Raw genomic sequence first — 7,929 nt, 5'->3', positions numbered from 1 at the left:
TCACAAATACAACACCAGTAACCACATTATCTTCACGAGAAGTCATAATAAGATGGGGTTGTTTTTAAGAAATCAGCCTTGGCCCCTCATTTCTCGTGAAGGGATAATCTTAATGCTTTAATAGGCCAAGACATTTTGGACTATTGCCTCCAACTTTGAACAGTTTGGAGAAGGACCTTTTTCCGTTCAATGTTTGGATGAATTTAGTGTCGAAGAAGTTGACTGGCCTAAGAGAGTCCTGACCTCAACTCTATGAAATACATTTGGGATGAGCTAGAACGGAGATTGTGAGTCAGGTCTTCTTATACAACTTCAGTTTCTGACCTCATAAGAGTGGAAGCTGTTTTAGATGCAAAGAGGTGAGTAACTCCATATTAAAGCCTAAGGATTTAGAATGTGGTGTCATAAAAGCTCTTGTAGGTGTACAAGGCTAATGTGCACATGGGCAAGCGAGCCACAAGATAAGCCTCCACCATGCATGCTCACCGTTACTGGGAGCCTAAACAGCTTGTGTTACTCTACATTACAGAGTTACATTTCACAAAGTAAAGGCATACTGGGTATATAGGCTGTGTGGGATGTTGTGCTTTATGCAAAGGGTGACTTTGAAGGAGAGTGAAGGGAGATGAGCGGCAAACATCACTTATTGTGAATGGCGCGATTCTCTGTTATATATAGATAATGTCTGTCATTGTAATCCTGTCTGTGATGCTAACAAGATGAATGCTGCAAAGTAATCTTGCGCATGCGCGGTGCACTAATACAGTCCTCCTTGTATAAATCTTGTGCTTCCTGCTCAACCTGCCCTGCACCTGGAAGAGGATTCATCAGGAGGACTGTAATAGTGCACTGCGCATGCGCAAGATGTGGCTGAGCAAATGGTGATGTCAGATTAGCTTTCACTGCACAGGGAAAGCATGAACATGAAAAGAGGTGTGGATTCATCCGCTAGAGCAGTGCTCAAGGACCAAAAGGGAACGCCCCCTGTGCTCCTTTCCCTCATTTGCATAATGGATTAAAGTTAATTTTCTCAGCATCTACAACAGTCTCAATCATTAAAAAAAATATGATATTTTTCAATATTCTGAGATCTATTTAATTATAAGGGTACTATAAATGGGATAGGCAGGTGATAGACTCCCTTTAAACTCTCTAAGTGTGGGAAATAACAAAAAAATACACTTACGTTGTTTCGACAAGCGATAATATTCTTGGTCGTTAAAGGAAAAGGATTTATTTCACAGATGTTTGTGGAAGACCTGACATCACTCATGTATTATAAATAACCTTGTATTGCATTTTGTATGGCGGTTAATAGCAAGCATTCTTCAAGGAGACTTTCTAAGCCTTTGCTGCGGTTGTCCATTAACCACGGTATAATGCACAATTTTTTCTACTTAATTTAAAAGCTTTCCATTAAATGCGCTTCTAATAATTAAGAGGCTGTATATGCAAAGCAGATTTATGGCTTTTAAGTAGAGTTAACACACTCAAATGGTGTGTCCCAGCTCCAACATGGGCTAGAGCATTTACAACAACAATAGGCATCACAAGCAGTCTGGAGAATGGCGACACGTAACGCTAGGTTCACGCTAGCGTTTGGGTTTTCGTCCTTCAGATCCTCTTGTGGACCTGATAGATGGAAACCCTATCTGCTTAAAAAGTCTATAAGGGGGTCCATCAGGTTTCTGCCAAAAATGGCATGACTTTTCTCTATGACAATTTTAAGTGGAATGCGGGACGGAGTCTCGTACAGAGAGCCTTGCTAATGGGAAACTTCCAGCCTGTTTTCTAATCAAAGGAAGTTTGATAGGTTAATAAAGTATGTTACAAAAATGTTCACCTCCCACCCCTGACACAATAGAAAAACTAAAATAAAATGGGAGTTACAATGGGAGGCTGAAGGCCTTTGGAGTCCACGGGCCACTTCTTAGGGTCTTTTTCAACTCTGTGGTAGCATCAGCCATCTTCTTCAGAGTGACCTGCTGGGGGAGTAGCATACCAGCCAGGGACAGAAATAGACTTAACAGGCTGATTAGAAGGGCCAACTCTGTCCTGGGGAGCCTCTGGACCCAGTACAGGTGGTGGGTGACAGAAGGATACTGTCCGTGGTGAGCTCCATGGTGGAGAACAACTCCCATCACATGTAGGAGACCGTGTACTGTCAGTGACCGACTGCTTCACCCCATCCTCCCAACCGTGGTCAGGCTGTATAATCAACATCAGGCTAAGTGAAGATCACTCCGCACAGAGAACTAAATGATCCTGAGTCTTTTTTTCTTCTTAGTTGCTATGACTCCTAGTACCTTTTCTATCTGCTATTCTGAGCTTGTATATGTTCTTTCTTGTAATATATTACTGTATTATTGTAACACACTGAATTTCCCCATGGTGAGACTATTAAAGGATTATCTTCTCATAAGCAGGAGGTTCAACCTCCTACTTGGGAACTGTAGTAGCCAGCCTTGGAGTCTTTTCAATACCAACATCTATGTTAGGGGTCAGCAACTTTCGGCACTCCAGCTGCTGTGAAACTACAACTCCCAACATGCTGCATTCACTTCAGTGGGAGTTCCAAGAACAACAAAGCAAGTATGCATGCTGGGAGTTGTAGTTTCACAACAGCTAATGTGTCGAACGTTGCCTACCCCTGGTCTAGGGCTATGGGAGATCTCCTATTCATAGACAACTGACAGATCTGCAGTATACAGGCAGTGTCACACAGTGTTTTCTGTGTGTAGTCTATTGATATAGGTAAAGGTTTACAGTAAATTCCCTGAAGGACACAGACACGTTCTGTCACTTAGTAATACAGCCATCAGGAAATGCTGCCTTTACTTGAACTGGTCAGAAGGTGCAGCTTGCCTGGCTGGCTAGGACTGCATATGGCTTAAAAAGGACTCACTAAGTGTTTCAGCAAGTCCTTCCACTGCCGACACTGGGCTTCCTGTTGAATCATGGTTTCCTGAAAGTGTATTGCTGGAATTGTTCCTTCTGCTCCTAAGACAGTTGATGTATTCCAATTAAGGTCAAGGGCACATTTGATCTTAAATAGGATGTAAGATATTGTGTGTGAGTATTTTCTCACTACAAAGATTCCCTATTTACATCTAGAAAGTGGAAGCTGCCTTCCAAAATATAGTAAAATAAAATTATTCATCTGGGTGTTAACTTCAGCCTCAACCTGCAATGCAAGAAGATGGACAACATATAGTCAAGACTGTTATAAAGATCTTTCAACCACATCTGCATTGATTGCTCAGGAATGGTGGGGGCTACAGAAGAAAATCCAACTGTGCTAGAATCAGTGGAGCAGCAGCTATTAAATGACGTCAGGAGCTGGACTTGTTGATAGTGTAAAGGTCCTCAGATATGTGCAGTATTATATACCACAAGAGAGAAATACGTATGCTTTCCCGATATGCGTCCCGATGCTGGAGATATTTGGTGGTGTTAGTTTTGGCACCTGTCAGAAAAGTGGACCTTACAGACTCACACCTAGCGAGGTGACTATGTTGGAAGGCGTGCCTTTCTGACAGTGCAGAGATATTGATCTCCAGCACAGGGGCACATAGTTTTTTCAGGACTGGTATGCCCTTAAATTAAACAGAGGATCTGTTTACACCATGTTTATTGAAATTTGTATTGCCAAAACTGGGAAAGTGTCACCAGGAACGGTCATATTTTTAGATTAAACATATTTTTAAAGAATTTTGGGTTATGTCTTTCATTTTCTAAGTTATTATGTACATTTAAAAAAAAAAATCTAAAAACCCTGCAATTCCAACTCTTTCCACTAAGCCTAAAATAATTAGTGACTTTCTCCTGGAGAGGGACCATGGGCCATAGACACAATGGCCTGGAGCAGACCCTACGGGAGAGTTTTTGAGGTACGCTCTGTGACCTCTGCAGAAGTCATTACAAGGGGGTGGATAAGTGGTAAAATCACCTATTGTGGATTCTGTTATCTACACATACTCGTACATGTGGCCATCAGTGTGATGAAGTGAGGTTGCAGCTGCAAAGTATCCTCCTACAGGAACAGGAAGTCTCAGTGTATTAGGGCGGGTTCATATCTGCGCCCCAGTCTCCGCTTTTAGGGTTTGTTTTTTTTAACCGGACACAAAGTCCTGCATGTCTTACTTTGTGTCCGGTTAAAAAAAAAAAAAAAACGATTTTTCCGCCGAGACCACAAAACGCTCACTGGCGCTCACGGGCGGACACTTTGCAAACCCATTCAAATTAATGGCATTGAATAGTGACTGCCGGTTTCCGTCTCCTGTCTCGTTTCTTGGGCAGAAGACGCAAACCTAAAAGCGGAGACCGGGCACCCTTATTTGTCAGAACTGCAGATATTTAGGAACATAAATAATGACATAGAACGTTTTTAAAAACTTCACAAAAATTTCTTTAAAAATATGTTTAACATGAAACTTTTTAACAAAATTGTCCATTTTCTGGCAACACATTCCTTTTAAATTCAGTCTATGTCCAGGAATGGCCAGATAAAGATCTGTCACTGATGGAAAAATTTATAGGGGAACCAATGCTAAAGCTCAGGATTACCAAGGCTGGGGTAGTCAGACTCCAAGGTTCCCAACCTTAATGATATGCCATCAATTTATGATACAAGAAAACCCCTTTAATTATGGCCTGTATTCTGATGTAAGATGTTTGCAGAAATCTCTTGATCTAAGGATAGTTCTGAGACTTGCAGAACAAGAGTGTGATCTTAGGAAGCTTAGTGAGGTGCTGCCATCTAGTGGAAATAATACCTACTCTATTCCATGCTTCAAAAATCTGCAACGCAGACACCAGATTTCCTGTATTAACGCCAATTTTCTAGGATAGTCCAATGTAATGAATAGGACAGATGCAGTACATAGTTATAACGTACCTCCCAATTTTTGAAGGACTGAATGAGATACAGAAGGTGCAGCAGTATGCGCCCCTTGACCTTGGTGGATTTAGGAATAGTAAGCCTAAATCAAGACCCAACTTAACACATATGGCTCCGCCCATTCTACAATTGTCTCTTTGTGCCCCCACACTGTTTATTGCCCCTATAGTGGCCCTGACATGGTATGCTCCCATATTATAATGTCTCTCTCCAGTTGCCCGCACAGTTTAAAGTCTCCCTCTAATTGAGCCCAATTCCTCCTGTTGTCCTTACAGTATACAGCCCCCACAGTATACATTTGTCTCTCCAGTTGCCCCAACATTATACAGCCCCCCATCAGTTGTCCACACAGTGTATAGCCCACACTCCAGGGGTACCCACAGTATACAGCCTCTCTCCAGTTGCCCCTCAGTATACAGTAAACAAAAAACCTAATACTCACCTCTTCTCCTTCCTCTGCTGTTCTTGTTTGTCTCTGACCTTGGAACCTTTAGGGACCAGAAGGTGTATTGTAAGTGACATCACTACATTGCACCTACTACTGCTCCCAAGACGCTGGAAGCAAAGACCAAATAGTGAAGCAAGAAGCAGACGCAGATAAGCTGAAGTCGGGACAAACCTCCCACCAACCACGTTAGCGGGACAGGCCCAGGAATCTGGAACTGTCCTGCTGAACCTGGGACAGTTGAGAAGTATGGTTATATAGCAGGATGAGAAGAAAACCTAGGTCCATCAAGTTCAACTATTTTGTACTTGCAAAACAAGGATTCAGTGGAAGGCAAAAACCATTCCGTTAATGGCAAGGAGTGGAAGGAATTCCTTCTTGACCCTTGCTGTTAATGGAATAGTGAAAACCAAAAAAAGACAACCAAAATAACAGAAAATGGCCCCAGAACCAATCAAAAAATCTACCAAAGAATAACCCAGAGCACAAAAGTATACTAAAAATAATTATAGTTTATTAATAAATATCCAAAAAATAACAGAAACATATACAAAAGACGGGAAGACAAACAGGAGAGGTAAATCTCCCATAATGTGGCAGTTGGTAACCGCAACCCTCCCACGGATGAAGACTAAGTGAACCCCAAATAATAAGGTATAAGTGGCAATCCAGGAACAGCCCAAATACTGGCTAATCCCACCACTACATATCTAATAATCAAATAGATGACATATTATTGAGAAAAATATCCCAATAAGAACACCAGTAACACTAATAGATACCTGTCGGTGCAGACATACTTCCCATTCATAGAGTATGACAATAGAAATATGGGGACACTCAATACATCTCTAGTGAGACAGATGAAAAACGCCTGATGCGCGTTTCACCTTCACTCGGCTTCGTCAGGAGTGTGTGTTGTTACTAAATAAAAGGCGTGGGTACTGTTATTTGCAGTCAGGGCCAGTGTAGATCAAAGTCACCAGACTGCCCTGTTGATTGAAAGTCGCCTAGAACAATTTTTCTGAATATGCGCAATAAAAAGATCAGACTGAAACCTCTTTTGGTCATTTGGTGCCACCTAGTGTGATTATCAGACATTACAAGCCCATAATTGTTTTCTACTAGCATTATACTCTGACAATAACCAATAGAGACTTACGACGTTGATCCGTTCCTACACGGCGTCGTAAACCGAATTTCGACGTAAGTCGGAAACATGTAGAATACGACGCCGCGTAGGAACGGATCAATGTGATTTAGTGTACAGCGGCTCGGAACCGAGGAAGACTGTACCATATACAGTGCAGTACAGTCTTCCTCGGTTCCGAGCCGTTGCAGCAAATCAACACTGGTTCTGCAGCAGGCTCGTCCTTGCTAGTCGGAAGAGAGCTGGCAGCTTGCTGTTATGAGGGAGTTGACTTTTTCTCATAGGAATGAATTGAACAGTGTTGATTGGCCAGTGTACAGCATTCGGCCAATCAACACTGGTTTGTCTGTGAGGAGGCGGAGTCTAAGATCAAACCACAGCAGTCTCCATTGTGGTCCGATTTTAGACTCCGCCTCCTCACAGACGAGCCTCCGGCAGAACCAACGTTGATTGGCTGAATGCTGTACACTGGCCAATCAACACTGGCCAATGCATTCCTATGAGAAAAAGTCAGTTCCAAGCTGCCAGCTCTCCTGACTAGCAAGGACCTACTCACTCATCTCTAGTCATAACCACAAAACGTCGTAACCCGAGACCGTCGTAACTCAAGGACTACCTTTACGTTCTTTTTTTATGACATCATTAACTTTGTTTTTATTATTGCATGATAAATCACATACAATATTTAATAAACCCTAATGGCAAATGATTGGCTCCAAATGGTTCTGCATTATTTCATAGCATTGGGCAACCAGAGATTTCTCTGAATAGTTCAACTATGACGCTATACATATACTGCGTATATATGCAGCATGTATCTTATATTATGTATGTAGCATGTATGCTATACTAAGTATGGAGCATGTACCCATATCTCCCAACTGTCCCGGATTCAGTGGGCCCGTCCCGGATTCCAAGTCCTGTCCTGCTGTCCCGGCCAGGGGGAGGTTTGTCCCAACTTCAACTCATCTGTGTTGAGGATGCGGATGAGTTGAATAAAGTAGTGAAGCAGGAATAGGCTCCTGCTTTACCACTCTGCCCCACTGTGTGATAACGTCACTCACATTGCTCCCTACAGCTCCGTGAAGGCTCTGGGATCTTAGACAGAAGACTGTGTAAGTATGGAGCCTGTATCTTATACTGTGTATGTATGGAGCCTGTATCTTATACTGTGTATGTATGGAGCCTGTATCTTATACTGTGTATGTATGGAGCCTGTATCTTATACTGTGTATGTATGGAGCCTGTATCTTATACTGTGTATATATGGAGCCTGTATCTTATACTGTGTATTTATGCAGCATGTATCTCATACTAGGTATGTATGTAGCCTGTAAGAGGCTCCTCCAGCCTCTTCATAAAGCAGACGCATGCCTGTTCACCAGTATAGAAATCTATCATAGTCAGCAACTGGCTTAGATTTCCAGTATAGGT

The sequence above is a fragment of the Leptodactylus fuscus genome, chromosome 9 (genome assembly GCF_031893055.1).
Source record: "Leptodactylus fuscus isolate aLepFus1 chromosome 9, aLepFus1.hap2, whole genome shotgun sequence".
Classification (NCBI taxonomy): Eukaryota; Metazoa; Chordata; class Amphibia; order Anura; family Leptodactylidae; genus Leptodactylus; species Leptodactylus fuscus.
This window is presented reverse-complemented; position numbering follows the sequence as displayed.